Genomic DNA, 8454 nt, shown 5'->3' with positions numbered 1-8454 from the left:
ATTTTTGTAGGTTGTATAGCCCTGGTGTGTCCACTTGCTGTACAGAGGTAACTGGTGGTTGCTGGGAAGTTGAACACTGTGACACTGATGTGTCAAAAGTGATAATGGTTACTTATGGAGGACAGTGTTTAGTGGAGCCCCTTGATTCGAACAAGCTTGGAAACAGGAGTGGCATCCACTTCCGTAAATAGCTTGCCTCTGGAAACCTTATGAACCTGGAGAAAGGATGAAAGTCACACAGGTGTTGAGGACTTTTGTTCATAGGGTCGCTATGAGTTGCCTACGACGCGACGGCACTTAACACAACAACAACACAGGTCCTGTGGATACAGAAATGAATAAGATACGCAGGATTCCTATTGTCACACACCATACAGTTTGCACAGGAGGCAGGCACAAATCAGTTATACGAATAATAACTTGCAGAGACCGGTGAGCTTGTCAGTGCGGGGGCCCTGAGTGTATGCGATCAGGGCCTGGAAGGACCTGTCAGATCAGGGACGAGTTCCCTGAAGAAACTATACATGAGAGGACACTTAAAGGATGAGAAGTCCACCAAGGAATAATGTTGAAGGCAGAGGGGACACAGGACACCGAGAGCCTATCTGTGAAAAGAATCAGAGTGTAACTGGTGCGGCCGGAGAAATGGTGAAAGGAAGGGTGGAACCAGGCCAGGCAGGGCCTGGAAGGATGCAGGGGATATTCGGGGCTTTGTCCTAAGCAGTTCTAAACTGGGAGAGAATGGGGTACACAGGGTTCTTGGCAGGGAAATAGTGAGGTTCTGCATCTGGGGTATTCTGAATCCCTTTCCCACAATCAAGTCAAGCAGCAGAGAGAGCAGAGGGAGGCAGGGAGAGAGAATGAGGGCCAGGATTTCAGGTCTAAAAGGCCGGCTTCCAGGAGTTGACCTATCATAGATCCACCACAGTTAATGTGAACAGGAATATCAGCTTCCCTGACAGAGAAATGGGTAGATTGGACCTCAGTCTATTACATGGGAAGTTTAAAGGATGAATGATATTAGTGGATGGAGGGGAGCTTGTGTTTTTAGATGGATAGCCCAGGCTCAGAAGGAGGCCCGGAGTAACAAGCCCTCCAAACCAATAAGGCCTAGGCTCACAGAAATACTCTCTTCCTCAAGAGATATATACCTTACTCAATGGGTCAGAACAATCCCAAAGAAATAAAGAGCCCTCATAGACTTGGACATGGTGGAAGAAGCCAGGCCTTGGCTTGTCCCCTGAGTCTGCAAGTTACTAGTTATGCAGCTTTGGACAAGTCACTGAAACTCTCTGAGCCTCAGTTTCCCCATCTGTAACAACAGGGAAAACACAGTTATTATTGTTGTTTTTAAGTGCCGTCGAGTCTTAGAAGACTCATAGTGACCCTATGAACGAAAGACCTGAACACCTGCATAACTTTCATCGTTTCTCCAAGTTCATAGAGTTCTCAGAGGCAAGCTATTTCAGAAGTGGATGCCACTCCTGCTTCCAAGTTTGTTTTAATCGCTGAGTTCCACCAAACACTGTCCACCATGGGTAACCATTACCACATTTGACACATCAGTGTCACAGTGTTCAGCATCACAGCAACCACGAGTTACCTCGGTACAGCAATGCACAGACCAGTGCTATACCACTTAGAAGAATGACCAAAACCAATTAAATCCAGACTTGAGTGCCACAGATTAAAATCACCCATCTTTGGCTTGGTGGCATAACTTTCTACACCACATTTATTCCATTTTTATAAGGGTTGGTGATGGTATATTGACAAGCAGAGGACCAGAGAGAACCACTCGACATCTGGTAGGTAGAGATAGAAACATTCAAGCCACTTGGGAAATTTGGGTTTTCACCTCTTTTAAGTCCTGAAGAGTAATGATGTCAGGTTAAAGACTAGAAGGCATCTGATTCAAGTCATGGTTTTTCCAATCATCTGAGAGTTGGGTAATGAATAAAGATGATAGAAGAAGAATCTATGGCTTTGAGTAGTGGTGTTGGACAAGAAGAATGAGTGTCTTATGGACTGCCAAAAGAACAAACAGATATGTCTTGGACAAAGTGTAAGCAGCGTGATTCTTAGAGGCAAGGTTGGTGACGTTTGATGTTTTGAGCACGTTGGTAGGAGAAACTGTTCCTTGGAGAGCGACATCATGCTTGCAATGATGGAGGGTTGGTGAAAGAGAGGAAGACTCTTCACCAGATAGACTGACTCAGTAACTGCTGTGATGGACTCAAGTATGTCAGAGATGATGAGGATGGCACAGGGTATGACGGGACTGCGATATGTTGATCATAGGGTCACTATATATAGCATTTGACTCAAAGACAACTAAAACCAATGACTGGCAACTCATAATGCAATATTTAAGTACTCAAGTTAGTAACCAAGAGGTTGGCAGTTCAAACGAAGCAGCCATCCTATGAGAGACAGATATGAGAGCCTGCTCCTGTAAAGGGTGCACCCTGGAAACTCTATGTGACTGACAGGGCCATTCTAATCTGTCCTATTGCTGTGGTGCGGTGCTGTTGAGTTGAGTATGACCCACAGACTCTGTCTTAGAGGGTGCTGTAAGTCAGGATCCTTCTGACAACAATGGGGTTGATATTTTATTTTTCCATCATTGTTGTTCTCCAGTCCATACAACAGATAAGAATAGGAATGTAGTAAGGATTGCACCAAAGGTGTTTGGAACAGTTGCCAATTCTTGGCTCACGGTGGGCTCTCAGTTTTTGTCAACAGAGCTTAATGTGGCTGGAAGCCCTCCCAGGACAGAGGCATGCAGAGGGAGCACGAATGCAGCGGATGGACACACGCAAACTCCCAGACACATGCCTGCCTGAATCTGACCACAGAGATGATGGGCTGATTTGCTCACTGAAGAAGCCGTGATGAGTGCCTTGTGTAGTCAGCGTGGCTGGACTCGGAGGGCTCGACTTGGTCCAATTAGTCTGTTGCAGCCAGACTGCAGCTAAAAACAAAAAAATAAGAAAGAAGACATTTCTCTGCCAGGTTGTTGCAAATGATGCAAGCAGCAGGTTTAGATGGAGCGTTGGAAAGAGGCTGGAGAGAGAAGAGGGGGCTAAGACAGAGGAAGGGTTTTGGACCAGAGAGGTGGCAGCATGTGGTGGCTTGGTCAACAGTAATGTGAGTTCAGTGTGACCATCTCACCTCTTTTAAGCAGTCCCTCGGCAAAGCCCTCATCCCATTCTTGGACTCTTCAGGGAAAGTGTATTATTAGCAGCTCCCGCTGTGACGTGTGTTTGGAGATGATTGAAGGGAGAATAGGTCTGTGTTCCACATGTGAGTTCATGCCTAACTCCCTCCTCTGCACCCACCTCACTTTTCAGCATCTGGGCGAAGTCAGAAGTACACAACCAGGTCTTCCTTCCAAGGCACCTCGCTGGACTCGAACTGCCGACTTGTGGCTAACCTGCCACACTCACACACTCAGAGGCAAGGGATAAGATATTCAGTGGGAGCAGGAAGTTGTGTCCAGCTGAGCAGGATAAAATAAAGTGATTTGGGATAGACTTACGAGATGGGAATGAGAGACGGCTGGGGGTGGGTGGGGTGCTTTGAAGTGAAGGGCCATCCAGGTAACAAGCTACTGGGTTAAAGAAGGAACGAGCTAAGAGGATGGACCTATGTTTAACCTTCTCAGAAAAGACAGCACCAGGACCTGCTAGTGGAGGTAGAAGGAAAGGGGGTGGGGATTGAGTGGGTCATGTCACAGAAGGCTTGCCGCAAAGTGGGTGTGGGGCAGAGGAGACGTGTTGTGGTGGAGCTGAAAAGCAGTGAATTATACGTAGCGGTTGTCTGGGAACTTTCTCTGCATTTTATGCAGGTTCCCCCCCCCCCCCCCCCCCATCCCACACCAATTGAATTGAAGCGTTGTGAGAGGCTCTTGGTCAATCAGCTCCTCTCATGTTTCTCACTAGGATAAGCCAACCTGCAGAGCCAGGAGTCCCGAGAACGAGCTGATTGTGGATATCGGGGAGATTAAAGGGAGGGGCAGGAGTGCTTGAAGCAAAGGTGGCCATCTGGATTGCGCAGGTGCAGGTGGCTGAAAGGTGACAGATGGTCGGCTTCCATGGAAACAAAGCAGAGACATGGCAGCTGACAGACGGGCAGGTGTTAGTCGTTGTGCAGGGGCTCGCTTTGGGGAAACAAAGCTATTTCTCTTCCCTATTCAGACTTAGCCTGCGCAGAAAGGTTTCTCCGCTGTTTATTAACCGCCTTTCACACTTTGCCAAACACAGACGGGATCTCTTTGCGGTGGAGCGCTCTTAAATTGGGTGAGACGCAAGGTGGCCCTTTCAGTTCCTTACCTGCGATTCCAGAATAGAAACTTGAGCTGAAAACAATGAAGTTTGGTTTGGTTTTTTTTTTTTAAAAAAAGCACAAAAAACAAAACCCAACAACCAAACCCTCATTTGCAGCAAAATCTGGCCTGGCCTGACTGGAGGCTCTTTGTCTTCTGTCTTTGCTCCACACAATGGGAACATTTGGTGCAGGAATATTGATGGGCTTGACATACAACTGCCAGACCCATGGGGGTGGGGTTTACACACCATCAGAACGATGCACTGTATTGCCCTCTAAAATGCAGACAGTTGTGGATTCTGAGATCCAGCTGGCTTCCAAGGTTTGTGGCTGTGACAGCTAAGGTTGGATGCATTCTTAGAGGGTTTTCTTGGGCGGGGGTCTTAGGAGGGGGCATTCAGGTAGAACAGAGAATCTCCCACAGAGAGGCTGCCACCTTTTTTATATGTGCACACACCACAGGGCGCTCCAAAGGGCGCTGTGCTGGCCTAGTGGTGAGGAGTTGGGCTGCTAATCTGGAGGCAAGTGGTTCAAATCCACCAGCTGCTCCAGGAGAGAAAGAGAGGCAGTCTCCTCCCATGAGATTTACAACCTCTGAAAACCGGCAGGAGGGTCAGCTAGGGGTTACTGCCAACTCGAGGACACATAGCCACAATACACCCACCAAAACCCAACCCAACGTCTTCGAGTCATTTCTGACTCACAGCTGGTCCTCCATCTGGTTTCAGAGGCTGTACATTAAAAAAAAAATTTTTTTTTTAAATTTTATTTATTTTGTGTGTGTGTACCGTTAAATCATATCTGACAGGTACAGGAGGAGCTTGCCCCTCCTTCTCCCGCAGAGCATCTGGTGAAGTTGTTAGAGGCTGTAAATCTTTAGGGGAAGAAGACTTGCCATCTTTCCTCCTTTGGAGCATCTACCTGGTGCATTTGAACCACTCACCTTTGGTTAACAGGTAATCATAATACACAATTTGCCACAATAACTCCTCATGCACCTAGCAGAGAGCATCAAAACCAGAACCAAGCCTGCTGCCATGGAGTGGAGTGTTCCAGAAGGTCTTCAGCAGGGTTAACCTTTCAGAAACAGATCACTGACCTTTCTTTCAAGGCATCTCTGGATGAATTCCAATAGCTGAGTGCATAACTGTTTGCACCACCCAGGAATTGTTATTATGTACCGTCAAGTTGCCTGCGACTCCTAGCGACCCTATGTACAACAGCTCTGAATGCTGCTCTATCCTGAGCCAACCTCATTGTCTATGACACACCTACTCCCATTACCCCAGTCACTGAGTCAATCAATCCATCTCATCTAAGGTCTTCCTATCTTGTGCTGTCCCTTCGCCCTTCCAAGCACGATGTCCTGCTCCAAGGACTGGTCCCTCCTTGCAATATGCCCAAAGTATGTCAGACGGAGCTTCAGAATCCTTGCCTCCAAGGAGCAGCCTGGTTTCACCCTCTCCGGGATGAATAATTGGAGTAATTTATAGATTTCCCTCCTCACACTCTCAGACATAATGTGCCATTACAGCTAGTGGGCCAGCAGCAGGCTCTTTGGGCCTCTGAGGAGGAGAGGCAGAGGGCCTCCCAGCTGATACAGGAGAGCTTGGAACAAGAATAAATGCTTGAGTACTTGCAATTGAGGATAAGGAACTCTGGTGGCCTAGCGGCAAGAAGCTGCATTGTAGTCCCAAAGACACACAGTTCAAGTCCACCAGCTGCTTGGTTGGAGAAAGATGGGCAATCTCCTCCTGTGTGATTATCTGCCTCTGAAAACCTGCCAGAGAGTCAGCATGGTTCTGATTCGATGGTACTCAACAACACTTGCAATTGACTCTAGAAGGAGCAGATGCTTCTTGGGAACATTTTAGAACAGAAAGTTCCGTGAGTTCATCTCTGAAGGGCTGGCTGACTTTCTGAGGCTTCATATTACGGTGCAAGGAGGACCCCCACTGTATACAACTTTCCTCCTGGTTGGGGGATGCTTTTGATTTATGTCTTTATTGTGTGCTGTCGCTTCAGAACTGATTCATAGCTGATGCTTCAGGGAGTTTTCAGAGGCTGTAAATCACACACAAGGAGATCTCCCATCTTCCTCCCGCTTTGATTTATGGGTCATGGAATATAAAAAGACTGGTGTTGACAAGTATTCAAAACTTGAAGCAATGCAGGATTATCTTAAATATGTGTATGTCCCATGCCTGTTTCCAATCGAACTTTCTGTGATGATGGAAATGTTCTGTGTTGTCCAATATTGGGGTCACTAGGTACCCCTGACAGCTGGAAATGTGGCACAGTAAATGAGGAACTGAACTTTTCAATTTTATTTTAATTTAATGACCACGGGTAGCCAACAATTTAATATATTGGACAGTGCAGGTCTAAGTGCCTCATTTCTTGGTAGCAAGCATTGCAGTATTTTCTTTCTTTCTTTCTTTCTTTCTCTCTCTCTCTCTCTCTCTCTCTCTCTCTTTCTTTCTTAATCTATTTCTAAAGAAACCAATTTAGCCGGAAACCCTATGAACTTGGAGAGAGGATGAGAGACACACAAGTGTCAAGGACTCTACTTCATAGTGTCACTATGAGTCCCCGCAACTTGATGGCACTTAACGACAACACTTAATGTTTATACAATGGAATACTATGCTGCCTTGAAAAACAAGGAACTCATGAACTATTACACAAAATGGGTAACCCTAGAGGACATTATTTTGAGTGAAATATCTTAGTCAAATAAGGACAAATAGTGCCACTGTTGTAAAACAGGACTGATATCAGGTTTGGGGGTAACTTAAGAAAAGAGGGAATAAATAATTTATACAGCATTGAAACAGATGAGGGAGAGAACTGTTTAAAAGGAATATAGGATTAGGTACTATTTTCATGACAAGATTCCAGAAAAAGAAATTCATAGTAAAGTGGACTGTAGACTTGGGGCATGGGGGATTGTATAACAATGAAATAATTTTTTTTGGTTTCTTTTCAAAGAGAATGGGGGGAGAAGAAGGCTGGGTAGAGAGGAAAATGTGCAACAATGAATGAATGGGGAAAAAATTAAATGGAAAAAATATGCTGTAAAAATATACGTTACACTAAAAATCTATCTCTTTGAGAGATAGTTAGAATAGATACTCTATAAACAATAAACAAAGATGAAGCTGTAGCAGGTTCTTATGAAGGCATGGTGAAAATCTAAAGGCTAACATTTGAAAGTCTGTTTTTAGCAGAGATTAAAGGGAGAAAGCAAATTGTTAAAGATTACCGGTTGCTCTGTTTGCCGTTTTGTTCTCCACAGTGTATCCTATTGATGGTGTACTGACATATTTTGATAAATATCTACAAATGCATAAGCACCACTAAAATCGAGGTGGAAATAATTTTAGTCACCACAGAAGACATTGTCTTTTGCCCACAGGGGAACAGCCTATGCCTGATGCCCTGTGTTCGGAGGCCCGAGGTCCACTTGGTTTTTAATATGTACTGTCAAGTCTTGACATTTTTAATAATTTTTAAACAGTGGACTCCACAATTATGCAGATAGTCCTGATTGAACTTGACAGTTTATAGCCTTCTGGCCACCCGTGGCCTCAGGTAACCACTGATCTGCCTTGGTTCTGTAGATTAAAATTGAGGTTTTATTTTCCTGGTTGGTTTTTTGTTTTTTTTGAGGTTTGTTAGAAGAAGAGTGTTTCATAGCAATGATATAAAGTATGAACTGTTTTGTCTCTGATTTTTTTTACTCAGCGCAGTGTTTCTGAGATTAATTTCTTTAAAAAACTTTACCTTCTCTGTGTCCTCTGTGTCTATCATTGAAGCGGGCTTCTTACAGACAACATAGAGTTGTGTGTATATATCTTTATCCAGTTGATAATCTGTTTTATCTTCACTTTTACTTTTTTAAGCTAAACCTCTTTTGTTTCCTATTGTCTTGTTTGAGTGGTTACAACAGGGTTTACAATGTGAGTGTTTACTGTATCACAGCCTACTTTAAAATAATGGTATGCCCGTCCAGGTATTTATTATAAAAGATCTCGCCCCAATAGATTTTATTCCTTCCATCCTTGGCACCATAGGTGTTGTACATAGGGTTTTCAGAGGCCTGCTATTTCAGAAGTGGATGGC

The sequence above is a fragment of the Elephantulus edwardii genome, unplaced genomic scaffold (assembly GCF_000299155.1).
Source record: "Elephantulus edwardii isolate Elephantulus edwardi_28Jun2011 unplaced genomic scaffold, EleEdw1.0 scaffold00027, whole genome shotgun sequence".
Classification (NCBI taxonomy): Eukaryota; Metazoa; Chordata; class Mammalia; order Macroscelidea; family Macroscelididae; genus Elephantulus; species Elephantulus edwardii.
The sequence above is the reverse complement of the archived record's forward strand: the minus strand, read 5'-3'. Positions refer to the sequence as shown.